Consider the following 14,462-nt stretch of genomic DNA (forward strand, 5'->3'; position numbering starts at 1 on the left):
AGCGAAACAATCTCCCAGTCTGCATCGGATCTCGCCAATATATAGAAGGAAACATTGGGAGCAGCAGACGCAGTGTATTACCCCAGCCGATTCACAGGTGAGGTGTCGCCTTACCTGGAAGGACTGTCTGGGGCCCTGAATGGTAGTGAGGGAGGAAGTGTAAGGGCATGTGTAGCACTTGTTCTGCTTACAGAGATAAGTGCCAGGAGGGAGATCGGTGGGGAGGGATGGGGGGGACAAATGGACAAGGGAGTCGCGTAGGGAGGGATCCCTGCGGAAAGCAGAGAGATGGGGGGAGGGAAAGATGTGCTTACTGGTGGGATCCCGATGGAGGTGGCGGAAGTTACGGAGAATTATATGTTGGACCCGGAGGCTGGTCGGGTGTAAGTGAGGACCAGGGGAACCCTATTCCTAGTGGGGTGGTGGGAGGATGGGGTGAGAGCAGATGTGCGTGAAATGGGAGAGATGCGTTCGAGAGCTGAATTGATGGTGGAGGAAGGGAAGCCCCTTTCTTTAAAAAAGGAGGACATCTCCCTCGTCCTGGAATGAAAAGCCTCATCCTGAGAACAGATGCGGTGGAGACGGAGCAATTGCGAGATGGGGATGGTATTTTTGCAAGAGACAGGGTGAGAAGAGGAATAGTCCAGATAGCTGTGAGAGTCCATAGGCTTAAACTAGACATCAGTAGATAAGCTGTCTCCAGAGGTAGAGACAGAAAGATCTAGAAGCGGGAGGGAGGTGTCAGAAATGGACCAGGTAAACTTGAGGGCAGGGTGAAAGTTGGAGGCAAAGTTAATGAAGTGAACGAGCTCGGCATGCCTGCAGGAAGCAGCGCCAATGCAGTCGTCGATGTAACCAAGGACAAGTGGGGGACAGATACCAGTATAGGTTTGGAACATGGATTGTTCCACAAAGCCAACAAAAAGGCAGGCATAGCTGGGACCCATACGGGTGCCCATGGCTACACCTTTAGTTTGGAAGAAGTGGGTGGAGCTAAAGGAGAAATTATTAAGAGTCAGGACTAATTCCGCTAGACGGAGCAGAGTGGTGGTAGAGGGGAACTGGTTAGGTCTAGAATTCAAAAAGAAGCGGAGAGCTTTGAGACCTTCCTGGTGGGGGATGGAAGTATATAGGGACTGGACATCCAGGGTGAAAATAAAGCGGTGGGGGCCAGGGAACTTAAAATCATGGAAAAATTTCAAAGTGTGTCACGAACATAGGTAGGAAGGGATTGAACAAGGGGGGATAAAACAGTTTCGAGGTATGCAGAAATGAGTTCGGTGGGGCAGGAGCAAGCTGAGAGTAGTGTTGTTTCTGAAGAGCCTTAATATTTTCCATGTCTAATTGAGAGAGAAAAATCAAGATTTCCCTTATTTCTTATCCTTGACAGTTCCAAACATATCCTGTGCTGCATTGGTGTGTTAATATGGATTATATACTGAGATTTTTGGAATAAAGCTTGAGCTGAGAATTTTCTGATTGAGAAATTCAGCATGCTACCGTTGAGCTTTTAAAGAACATTGTTAGCATACCTAGGAGAGCCCAAGGTGCCGTGCAGGTGATGTATTACTGGTAAATTATTTCTGCTGGTGTTGCTTGCATACTTTATGTTATCAATGACAATGAGAAAGTATTTCTGCACTCTTTCATATGGTGTTGTGGGAACTTTTATAATCAGAAGAGGATAATTTTGTCTTATCTGAAATGCAGCAGCTCTGATTTGGAGGTCAGTTCCATCCTGAAATGTCATCCAGCATAACAAGTGGTGCATGGTGATGCTTGCACTCAAAACCTGAAGGGGGTGTTTGCTGACGGTACAACTCTGGAAGTCATCAAGATGTCAGGATAGGAATTCTAGACCTGATGTATGAAAGCCAGGTGCTGTCTAGTTACCTGATTTTCATGATGCCCCTCATAGTTTGTCAAAGGCAAATTTGCTTCTCTAAGCACACAGTCTGTTTTCCTTCATGCCAAAGCACTGCTCTCTCTGTGGAGTTACTTTCTGAATTTGTCTTTTTCCTGTGAAGCAGCTGATCCTTTCACCCTCGAAGTAAGAGACTGCAGATGGTACATGTGATCAGGGGAATCTTGCATAGGATGGCTGCAAGGTACAACTATGAGCTTTAGAATGACATCTGCTAATTTAGAACATAAAATGATGGCTTCTCTTATAAAAACGTATTTCAAATTATGTAATTGTATTTGGTCGAGGGTAATTTGACCAAACGAGCCACGGTGCTAGAACGTCACTTAGCAAAGCTAATGTTCAGAAATAGGATGCTTAAGTGTTAATTCAAGTACGCCGTAGAAAGAGATGTTTTGTGAAAACAGATGGAATTAAAAGTAAACATGATTATCACTTATTTCCTGCAACAGCATCGAGAAAATGATGATGAGTTATGCAGTTGTTAGTGCCTTCACTAGCTAGTTCAGCAGACACTGTGCAAGAAACAGTACAAGACTCTGTTGAATTAATACATTTCTCCAGTCGAGAAGTAGATATAATACCAACTAAAACTCATTTTAGTAATGTCAAATAAAACACTGCAAAACTGTAGAGAGGTTAAATATGTGAATATTAAAAAGGCAGGTTAGTATAACTTCATTGTAAGTTCACATGTTTAGTAGAGTTAGGGAAAAAATAAACAAGATGCACGTGCTTTCAGTGATCTCCATATCTCTCAGTGATTCATTATATTCTGGCACCACATTCAATTAGAATAAGAACCCACACATACATTGCCGTGTTTAAAGACATTAGCCATCTGTGTGACTACATACTTCTAAAACATAAGAGCAATGTGGTTTAACCATTGAAGTTTACTTAATTTGCTAAAGATTTTTTTAGAAAAACATTCCTTCTATGTTCCAGATAAGCAGATGTCATTCCAAAAGCTGCATGCTATTAGTCGTCAAGCTTTAGAACTTCTGCTTGATTCAAAGTATTTTTTATTCCAAGAGATCCCAATCCTCAATCCAAGATAGCAGTTTTCCATTGGACATACAGTATATCTATATTTGCAACAAAATGTCAACATGCATTTGAATTCAAGTATTCTTCTTAGAGACACAAGAGACTGTTGATGCTGGAAATGGGAGCAACGAACAAGATGGTGGAAGAACTCCACAGGTCAGGCAGCATCTGTGGAGGGAAATTGACAGTCATTATTTCAGGTCAAAACATTTCACCTGGAGTGTTTTTTTTTTGGCTTGTTTTATCCAGCTCCAGTTAATTTGGGGGTTATAACACTCTTTGCCAAAATTATTAATTTGGGAGATGAGCACAACTGTGAAGTAGAAGCCTTCTTCGTCATGTTTTTCAGGTTTAAACCTGACAGGAACTGCTTGATGGGCAGGGCCGTGGTTTCACATGTAAATAAACTGCTTTTATAGAGCTAAGGCTGTAGGTTTATAAACCAGGAACAGAAAGATGGGACTGTGCAAGGGAAGTCCAAGAAAATTTTTGTTTCTTCCTGTCCACATGGAAACAAATTAAATTCAGATTTACTGATTTACCTTGACTTTTTTCCAGCTTGTTTATATTTAGTGTTGTTGGGGTTCACTGGCAGAACTGACTGTTTCTGTGACTGCCCCAATGGACAATTCAAATTGGATAAGTTCCAAATTAAATACAAGAGAAAGTCTGCAGATGCCAGAAATTCAAGCAACACACACAACATGCTGGATGAACTCAAGTTCCAAATTAACGTGTCAGATCCTAATTAGTTAGCTTTTACCAATCCTTCTATTGCTTTGGAGGGCACCTTTCTCACAATCATAAACATTGTTGTTGTTGAGAATCTACCCAAAACACAATGTGAATCACCCATTACACCGGATGCCATTGGCTGACCAAGATTCAGAAGCAAGAGAATTCCAGGTAAGGATTTCTACCTGGAAACAAAAAAAGTAGAAATATGTCTACTTTATTAGGGAAATACTTGTTTCTAAAACAAAGCCATATCCTTAATTACTATTGTCAGTCAGTCACTTAACGATCTAGCTGTGACTAAATAGGATTCAGTATTATGCACTTCTGAGTGTTCGGTATGCTAACACTGATGTTATTTGTTTCAGTTAGAGCTGTTAAATGGTGTAACAGCTTATTGTTTTATATATATATAAAACAGAGTCTTGGGGTTTTGAGCTCCTCAAAATATTCAACAAATCTTCTTGCCCAAAACAAGCTACTCTCTCATCACAGCATGGAAACGTAGATCCCACCTCTTCAAACCATAAATTCAGATACATTTCACTTTTAGGTTCTTAGGAAGCTTTGGCTTCCTGACTTTTGGAGCCACAGGTCCTATATTACATTGGCTATATCCCTTATTACTGACACACATCAAAGTTGCTGGTGAACGCAGCAGGCCAGGCAGCATCTGTAGGAAGAGGTACAGTCGACATTTCAGGTCGAGACCCTTCGTCAGGACTAACTGAAGGAAGAGTTAGTAAGAGATTTGAAAGTGGGAGGGGAAGGGGAAGATTCAAAATGATGGGAGAAGACAGGAGGGGGAGGGATGGAGCCAAGAGGTGGACAGGTGATTGGCAAAGGGGATATGAGAGGATCATGGGACAGGAGGCCCAGGGAGAAAGACGGGGGTGGGGCAACCCAGAGGATGGGCAAGGGGTATAGTCAGAGGGACAGAAGGAGAAAAAGGAGAGTGAGAGAAAGAATATGTGTATAAAAGAGACCCGACGCAGACTGGGAGACCGCTTTGCTGAACACCTATGCTCTGTCCACCAGAGAAAGCAGAATCTCCCAGTGGCCACACATTTTAATTCCACATCCTATTCCCATTCTGACATGTCTATCCATGGCCTCCTCTACTGTAAAGATGAAGCCACACTCAGGTTGGAGGAACAACACCTTATATTCCGTCTGGGTAGCCTCCAACCTGATGGCATGAACATTGACTTCTCTAACTTCCGCTAATGCCCCACCTCCCCCTCGTACCCCATCTGTTATTTATTTTTATACACACATTCTTTCTCTCACTCTCCTTTTTCTCCCTCTGTCCCTCTGACTATACTCCTTGCCCATCCTCCGGGTCCCCCCCCTTGCCTTTCTCCCCGGGCCTCCTGTCCCATGATCCTCTCGTATTCCCTTTGCCAATCACCTGTCCAGCTCTTGGCTCCATCCCTCCCCCTCCTGTCTTCTCCTATCATTTTGGATCTCCCCTTCCCCCTCCCACTTTCAAATCTCTTACTCACTCTTCCTTCAGTTAGTCCTGATGAAGGGTCTTGGCCTGAAACGTCGACTGTACCTCTTCCTAGAGATGCTGCCTGGCCTGCTGCATTCACCAGCAACTTTGATGTGTGTTGCTTGAATTTCCAGCATCTGCAGAATTCCTGATGTTTCCCTTATTACTGATTTTGTTTAGTAAACATTGTAATGGGAGGCAGGCTGTTGAATTTAATTCCCTCACATAGGGTTGGAAGATGTTGGATCATTGTGGATAGAGCTAAGGAACTACAAGGGTAAAATGACCCTGATGGGAGTTGTGTACAGACCCCCAAACAGTAGTAGGGATGTGGCCTACAAATTAAAAAAGGAGATAGAAAATGCATGTCAAAAAGGCAATGTTATAATAGTCATGGGGATTTCAATATGCAGGTAGATTGGGAAAATTAGACTGATGTTGGATTACAGGAGGGGGAATTTCTAGAGTACTTACGAGATGGCTTCTTAAAGCAGCTCATGGTTGAGACCACTAGAGAATCAGCTATTTTGGACTGGGTGCTGTGCAATGAACCAGAATTGATTAGCGAGCTTAAGGCAAAAGAACCCTTAGGAGCCTGTGATCGTAATATGATCGAATTCACCCTGAATTTTTTTTTAGATTATGAAGACACGCAGTCCTCTTTTATTGTCATTTAGTAATGCATGCATTAAGAAATGATACAATATTTGAGAAGGAGAAACTGAAGTCAGATGTATCAGTATTACAGTGGAGTGAAGGGAATTACAGAGGCATTAGAGAGGAGCTGTCCAGAACTGATTGCAAAAGAACACTGGCAGGGATGACGGCAGAGTAGCAATGGCTGGAACTTCAGGAAACAATTCAGAAGGCGCTGGATATATACATCCCAGAGAGAAAGAAGTATTCTAAAGAAAAGATGACACAACAACTGCTAACAAGAGAAGTCAAAGCCAACATGAAAGCCAAAGATAGGACATATAATAGAGCAAAAATTAGTGGGAAGTTAAAGGATTGGGAAGCTTTTAGAAAATCAACAGAAGGCAACTAATAAAGTCATTAAGAAGGTAAAGTTGGAATATAAAAGTAAGCTAGCCAACAATAATAAAGAGATTACCGATAGTTTCTTCAGATAACATTGTTAGAGTGAGTTTTTTTTGGGTAGGTGATTCATTTACACTTAAATGACTTTGGGCACCAGACTTCTATTTGACGAAGTTCTATGGATTGAGTTCACAACAAAGCACTTCCTAAAAAGGTGTGAATACCAGATGCTTCTGGCGCCGTAGTTTGACCAGATGCTGTAGTTTCGAAGACAGTATTATCTATAAATATAAATATAAATATTGATTGTCTTCTATGTTAGCACGTAAAATGCCAAATAAATGTATTGTGAATTTAACTTGCATTCCTAAAGGCTGTGGATACCAAACTAGACATGTTGGTGTCAGGAGGAAAGGATGAAGTCAGAAGGTGTGATGTTTTGTATGTAGCTTCAAAAGGAAGCATTGTCTATGCATTGTCTATAACTTTAAGTAGTGATTGCCTTGTGTGTTTAGCATATAAATATCGAGCCCACATTGGGCTAGCAGACCTTTCTACTGAAAGTGTCTCCGTCCGTATGATGTCTGCTGTGCCTTGTTGTGTCAAATAAAGAAGCTGCTTTGTACCTACCAGTGACTCTGTCTCTCTGGTGATTTCATCCACGCTACAACATAGATAAAGTGTAAAAGAGAGGTGAGAGTGGATATCGGACTGCTGGAAATGATGCTAAGAGGTAGCAATGGAGGACAATGAAATACTGGATGAACTGAACAAGTATTTTACATCAGTCTTCACTGCGGAAGACATTAGCAGTATAGTGAAAGTTCCAGGTATCGAGGGGCATGAAGTGTCTGAAATTACCGTCAATAGAGAGAAGGTTCTTAGGAAACTGAAAGGACTGAAGGCAGTTAGTGAGTGTACACCCTGGAGTTCTGAATGAGGTGGCTAAAGGAATTGTGGAGGCATTGGTAATGATCTTCTAAGAATCACTAGATTCTGGAATGGTTCCGGAAGGCTGGAAAATTGCAAAATTCACTCTACACTTCAAAATGGGAGAGAAGCAGAAGAAAGGAAACTATAGGCCAGTTATCACCTCGGTGGTTGGGAAGATGTTTGAGTCGATTATTAAGGATGAGGTCTCAGGATACTCGGAGGCATATGTTAAAATAGGCCATAGTCAGCGTGGTTTCCCCAAGGGAAAATCTTGCCTGACAAATCTGTTGGAATTCTTTGAAGAAGTAACAAGTAGGATAACTAAAGGAGAATCAGTTGATGTTGTGTGCTTAGAAGGCTTTTGACAAGGTGCCTCAGACGAGGCTGCTTAACAAGTTATGAGCCCATGGTATTACAGGAAAGATTCCAGCATGGAGAAAGCAGCGGCTCATTGGCAGGAGGCAAAGAGTGGGAATAAAGGCAGCCTTTTCTGACTGGCTGCTGGTGACTAGTGGTGTTCCACAGCTGTCTGTGTTGCAACGGATTCGTTTTACATTATACGTTAATGATTTGGATGATGGAATTGATTGCTTTGTTGCAAAGTTTGCAGACAATATGAAGATAGGTAGATGGGCAAGTAGTTTTGAGATAGTAGGGAGGCTACAGAAGGACTTAGAATAGGAGAATGGGCAGAGAAATGGCAGCTGGAATACAATGTTGGGAAGTATATGGTCATGCACTTTAGTAGAAGAAATGAAAGGGTTGACTATTTTCTAAATAGAGAGAAAATACAAAAAACTGAGGTGTAAAGGGACTTGGGAGTCCTTGTGCAGGATCCCGTCAAGGTTGATTTGCAGGTCGAGTCTGTGATGAGGAAGGCAAATGCAATGTTAGCATTCATTTCAAGAGAGCTAGAATATAAAAGAAAAGATGTAATGTTGAGACTTTATAAAACACTGGTGAGGCCTCACTTGGAGTACTGTGAGCAGTTTTGGGCCCTTTTTCTTAAATAGGATGTGCTGAAACTGAAGAGTGTTCAGAAGAGGTTCACGAAAATGATTCCAGAATTGAATGGCTTGTCAAATGAAGAGCGTTTGATGACTCTGGCCCTGTATTCACTAGAACTCAAAAGAATCAGGGATGACCTAATTGAAATCTGTTGAATGGTGATGTTTTGAAGTGTAGAGTGAATTTTGCCTTGATGGAGTGGATGTGGAGAGGATGTTTTCTATAGCGGGAGAGTCTAAGATCAGAGGACATAGCCTCAGAATAGAGGGGCTTCCTTTAAGAATGGAGATAAGCAATTTCTTGAGCCAGAGAGTGGTGAATCTGTGGAATGCTTTGCTACAGGCAGCTTTGGAGACCAAGTCTTCATGTATATTTAAGGCAGAGGTTGATAGATTCTTGATTGGTCAGGGCATGTAGGGATATGGAGAGAAGGCAGGAGATTGGGGCTGAGAGGAAAATTGAATCACCCATGATGAAATGGTAGAACAGACTCTATGGGCCAAATGGCCTGATACTGCTCCTGTATCTTATGGTCTTCTGTAGCATGTTCTTCCTGCAAGCACTATTATTGGCTCCTATAAGACATAATTATCATACTACTGACATGCTATTTATATCAAATATCCTCTCACTCCTGTTTGCATTGCTTAAATTTGCTGCTTTTAAAATATTTTCTTACACTCAGCTACATTAGCATATAGTTTCCACATGGCACATTCCAGCTCTGATCTTCATTGCCCCCAAGGAATACTTCCCTTTTTTGTGAGCTGCATGGTAATAGCAGATGTGCTGAATAATGATTGTATACACATAAATGTACTTATGCTGCTTCAGTGGGCCAAGAAAAAAAAACTAATTATTTTTGAAGAACTTTTGAAATAACACTTTCTTCACGAGGTAGAAATGCTAGCAATTGGAATTGTTCCATCCTCTTTCACTTCCAGACATCGGTAGTCCCCTTGTAACAAATAACTTCACACTTGCCATCAACAATGTCACACAACATCTGCTAGAAATTTATTAAAGATGATAGCATCAAATTCCTTAGCCAGTCCAGTGCTAAAATACTACATTCAGGACAGAGGCTAATAGAGGTCAAAATTAGACATTTGGTGATGTGAGATCCCCATCCTTGATTTCCTATTCAATGTACTTTCTGTGACAGTCGGCTGCTGTCCGTCAATAGGTTAGCTTGTGCAATGCAGAGCACTATAGGATGTCAGTGACTCTCTCATGATGGGACTGTTGAGGACGCGGATGTGGGGTCAAAGACAGGATCTAATAGAATTAAGCAGCAGTAAATGCTCTGTGATGCTCTGTGTACATTATATAGGGTACAAATACCAAGAAGTGATAAAAGTGTGATATTGTAGATAAATTGGAGAAATGTTTTAAGACTTAGACTGGGAGAGAAACTGTTTAAAAGACAAAGGCAAGAGAATTTCCTGAAATGTAGAAAATGGTCCAGGACACCACTCCAGGCTTGGCCATCCAGCTAGAAGGCCTAATCTCCTTTTGGGTGGACAGAAAAGTTGTGACCTCCAGTAAGACCCATGGAGAAGGTCTGTGTGTCTGTGTGAATATCATCTGGTGTGTGAATGCCTCCGTAGAAACGACCCACTGCTCACTGCAGATAGAGTTTTTAATGGTAAAGTGCAGGCCATTCTACTTACTGAGAGAGTTCAGTAACGTTGTGATTATTGCTGTTTACATCCCTCCTCCCACTATGTTAGTGCTGGGGAAGTGCTGCAGGAGCTCGATGACACCATCTGCTAGCTCAAAGCCACTTCATTTCTTCTTGTGACTTCAATCATGCCAACTTAAAAACATCCCTGCTAAAGTTCTACCAGCTTGTCAAATTTGCTACCAGAAAATGGAATATATTAGATTAATGTACGTGAAGCCTACAAGGGGGCCCTCTGCCCTCAGCTCGGATACTCAGACTGCATATCCACTTTGAGAATCACTGCGTACAGACCACTGGTTAAACCAGTCAAACCAGAACTGGCCGGAAGGTGCCACCTCAGTGATGTACGAACGCTTCGAAAGCACGGACTCGAGCATATAGGGAGATGACTACCTATGATCATCATGTCAACATTGATGAATATGCGGGATCAGCGACTGGCTGCATATGAAAGTGTATTGAGGCCGTTACTGTGATTAAGCACTACACTGCCATGGCTGGCTGCAGAGGTTCGTGCACTGCTGAGGGTTTGGGACATTACACTCAGATCAGGGTGAAGATGACTCTAAGGTCAGCAAGAGCCGTGCTGTCCTGTGCCAGCAGGAAGGCAAAGCATGAGTACATACAGAAAATTCACAGATGCCTTTGTGACACCAGGGAAGTGTAACACTGTGGCAAGGTATGAGGGATGAAAGCCTAGCACATTTATTTTTCAACATAGTCCCCTCCTACAAGTACACACTTAGTCCAGTGGCCATGGACCATACAGATCCCTTCTTTGTAGAAGTGGTCCACAGCAGGGGTGATTGATAAGTTTGTGGCCTGAAGTAGGAGGAGATGAGTTATTAACTTCAAACTTTCTGCATTTTCACTCAAAGAGTTGAACTGCATGTGCACGTAACGAGAGCGTCTTGGACCTCCAGGTGGTCCACAGCAGGGGTGATTGATAAGTTCGTGGCCTAAAGTAGGAGATGAGTTATACAGCTCTCGTTACATGCATGTGCAGTTCAACTCTTTGAGTGATTATGCAGAAAGTTTGCAGTTAATAACTCATCTCTTTCTACCTTAGGCCACGAACATATCAATCACCCCATGCTGTGGACGACTTCTGGAGGTCCAAGACGCCAACTTCTACAAAGAAAGGATACATATGCTCCACGACCACTAGACTAAGTGTGTAAATGTAGGAAAAATAAATGCGCTAGGTTTTCTAAAATTGACCCCTTCTACCTTAGTCCACAAACTTATCAATCACCCCTTGTATATAAACTATAACAGATTACAAGATCACCCTGTGCGTCAATGACAGTGACATCTCCCTTTCTGATAGGACAAATGCCTTCTGTGCATGATTTAACGTATTGAACAATGTGACATCGAGGAAACCCCCCTCTCCCACAGAGGAACAGGCACCCTCTCTGGCTACAGCCGAGGTGAGGAGGACCTCAGTCATGGGTAAACCCATGCAAAGCTGCAGGGCCAGACAACATACCTGGCCAGGTGCTGAGGGACTGCATGGCCCAGCTAACAGAAGTCTTAACAGACATCTTTAATATCACTTTACAACAGTCCACTGTTCCTGCAGACTCCAAGGTGGTGCCCAAGAGAGTAATGTTAACAGGCTAAACAATTACTGCAGTGGCACAGACTTCAACAATCATGAAGTGCTTTGAGTGGCTGGTAATGGATCTTATAAAATCTCACTTTCTAGCTGCATTAGATCTTTTTTGACAAGATTCCACATGGTAGGCTTATTCAGAAAGTCAGAAGGCATGGGATCCAGGGAAGTTTGGCCAGGTGGATTCAGAATTGGCTTGCCTGCAGAAGGCAGAGGGTCGTGGTGGGGGGAGTACATTTGGATTGGAGGGTTGTGACTAGTGGTGTCCCACAAGGATCGGTTCTGGGACCTCTACTTTTCATGATTTTTATTAACGACCTGGATGTGGGGGTAAAAGGGTGGGCTGGCAAGTTTGCAGACGACACAAAGGTTGGTGGTGTCGTGGATAGTGTAGGGGACTGTCAAAGATTGCAGAGAGACATTGATAGGTTGCAGAAGTGGGCTGAGAAGTGGCAGATGGAGTTCAACCCAGAGAAGTGTGAGGTGGTACACTTTGGAAGGACAAACTGCAAGGCAGAGTACAAAGTAAATGGCAGAATACTTGGCAGTGTGGATGAGCAGAGGGATCTGGGGGTACGTGTCCACAGATCCCTGAAAGTTGCCTCACAGGTAGATAGGGTAGTTAAGAAAGCTGATGGGGTGTTAGCTTTCATAAGTGAGGGATAGAGTTTAAGAGTCGCGAGGCAATGATGCAACTCTATAAAACTCTAGTTAGGCCACACTTGGAGTACTGTGTTCAGTTCTGGTCGCCTCACTATAGGAAGGATGTGGAAGCATTGGAAAGGGTACAGAGGAGATTTACCAGGATGCTGCCTGGTTTAGAGAGTATGCATTATGATCAGAGATTAAGGGAACTAGGGCTTTACTCTTTGGAGAGAAGGAGGATGAGAAGAGACATGATAGAGGCATACAAGATATTAAGAGGAATAGATAGAGTTGATAGCCAGTGCCTCTTCCCCAGGGCACCACTGCTCAATACAAGGGGACATGATTTTAAGGTAAGGGGTGGAAAGTTCAAGGGGGATATTAGAGGAAGGTTTTTTACTCAGAGAGTGGTTGGAGCGTGGAATGCACGGCCTGAGTTAGTGGTGGAGGCAGATACACTAGTGAAGTTTAAGAGACTATTAGACAGGTATATGGAGGAATTTAAAGTGGGTGGTTATATGGGAGGCAGGATTTGAGGGTCGGCACAACAATGTGGGTCGAAGGGCCTGTACTGTGCTGTACTATTCTATGTTCTACGTTCTTTCTAGTCTGCCTACCACTCAGATCAGTGCACTGATATGATTTCATAGCCTCGGCCCTCCACTCCATCCTATCCCATCTAGAGAACAATGCCAGGTTATTGTTAATCAACTTCAGCTCGTTGCTTAGTACAATTATCCCTCAGAGGCTGGAGGGTAAACTGTCCTTACTGGGATTCAACACCTCTCTCTTTAATTGGATCTTGGTCTTCTTGACAGAAAGACCCCAGTCAACACAAGATGGCGGCAACATGTTAAGCGGCATCACGCTGGTGTCCCCAGGGGCTGTTTGCTCAGTCCGCTGTTGCTCATGCTGCTGGCTCACGACTGCGCTGCCCGGTCCAGCTCAAACCGCATCATTAAGTTCACTGGTGATACTGCAGTGGCTGGGCTTATCAGCGACAGTGACGAGTCAGCAGACAGAGAGGAGGTAGAGAGGCTTGTGAAATGGTGTGAGAAAAACAACCGGAGTCTCAACATGGACAAGACAAAGAGATGATTATGGACTTCTGGAAAGCACAGGTTGACCGCTCTCTATTGCATATCAATGGACCTGTGAGGAAGTGAAGAACACAAAGTTCCTTGGTGTGCACATCATAGGTGATCTGTCCTGGATGCACAACAACACCTCACTAGTCAAGATGGCACAGCCACATCTACACTTTTTGAGGAGATTAGTGTGTGCAAGGCTCCCTGCCCTGATTCAAACAACTTTCTACAGGAGCACCCTCGAGAGTGTCCTGTCTGGCTGCCTCATTGTGTGGTTGCACGGAGGCTGCAAGACATTGGACTGCAAGACTCTAGAGAGGACAGTAAAAACTGCTGAGGGGATCTCATAGGTCTTCCTCCCCATTAGTGACATTTACAAATGTCACAAGGTGTGCTGTATATGAAATTTCTGAAGCATTGTTGAGGATCCCTACCACCCATCCCACAATCTCTTTGAGCCACTACCATCAGGAAGGAAGTACAGGAACATTAGGGCTAGGACTGTCAGAATGGGGGCCAAGGTCAAAATGGGTGATGAATACAAAACTGAAGGTGTTATATTTGAAAGCAAGTAGTATACAGAAGAAGGTAGAATACAGTACATCGTGGCACACTTAGAGATTGGCAGGTATGTATCTGTGGGCATCTCTGATTCATGGCTGAAAGAAGATCATAGTTGGGAGGTTAACATCCAAGGATACACATTGTGTTGAAAAGACAGGGAGGTAGGTAGAGAGGTTGGGGTGACTCTATTGACAAAAAAAAACAATCCTTGGAAAGAGGTGACATTGGATTGGAATATATAGTATCCATGAGGGGCAAGTGAAGAAACGGCAAGTGTAAAAAGACCATGATGGGTGTTATATACAAGCCTCTGAACAGTAGCCAACATGTGGGCTACAAATTACAACGTGAATTAGAAATAGGGAAATGCTGCGATTATCATGGGAGGTTTCAATATGCAGGTAGATTGGAAAAATCCAGGTGGTATTTGATCCCAAGGGAGAGAATTTATAGTATGACTATGAGGTGGCTTTTTAGAGCAGCTTGTGAGTAAGCCCAATAGGGGAACGGCATTCTGGATTGAGTGTTATGTAATGACACAGATTTGATTAGGAAGCTTAAGAGGCAGTGATCATAATTCACCCTGCAGTTTGAGAAGGAGAAGATAAAATCAGTACTACCACGGAGAAAAAGGAGCTGGCCAAGGTTGACTGGAAGGGGACACTAGCAGGGAT

At 43.2% G+C, this 14,462-nt stretch overlaps 1 long non-coding RNA gene across 1 annotated transcript in view; it reads right to left on the bottom strand.

The window, feature by feature from the left end:
- Positions 1 to 3,067: 3,067 nt before the first annotated feature.
- LOC140202185 (uncharacterized) overlaps positions 3,068 to 14,462 on the bottom strand; it is a 190,249-nt gene continuing 178,854 nt past the window's right edge. Inside the window, exon 3 of the long non-coding RNA XR_011887023.1 lies at positions 3,068 to 3,142. This is a non-coding gene — a long non-coding RNA (uncharacterized lncRNA). The remainder of the gene's footprint in view (positions 3,143 to 14,462) is intronic.

The sequence above is a fragment of the Mobula birostris genome, chromosome 8 (genome assembly GCF_030028105.1).
Source record: "Mobula birostris isolate sMobBir1 chromosome 8, sMobBir1.hap1, whole genome shotgun sequence".
NCBI classification, from domain to species: domain Eukaryota; kingdom Metazoa; phylum Chordata; class Chondrichthyes; order Myliobatiformes; family Myliobatidae; genus Mobula; species Mobula birostris.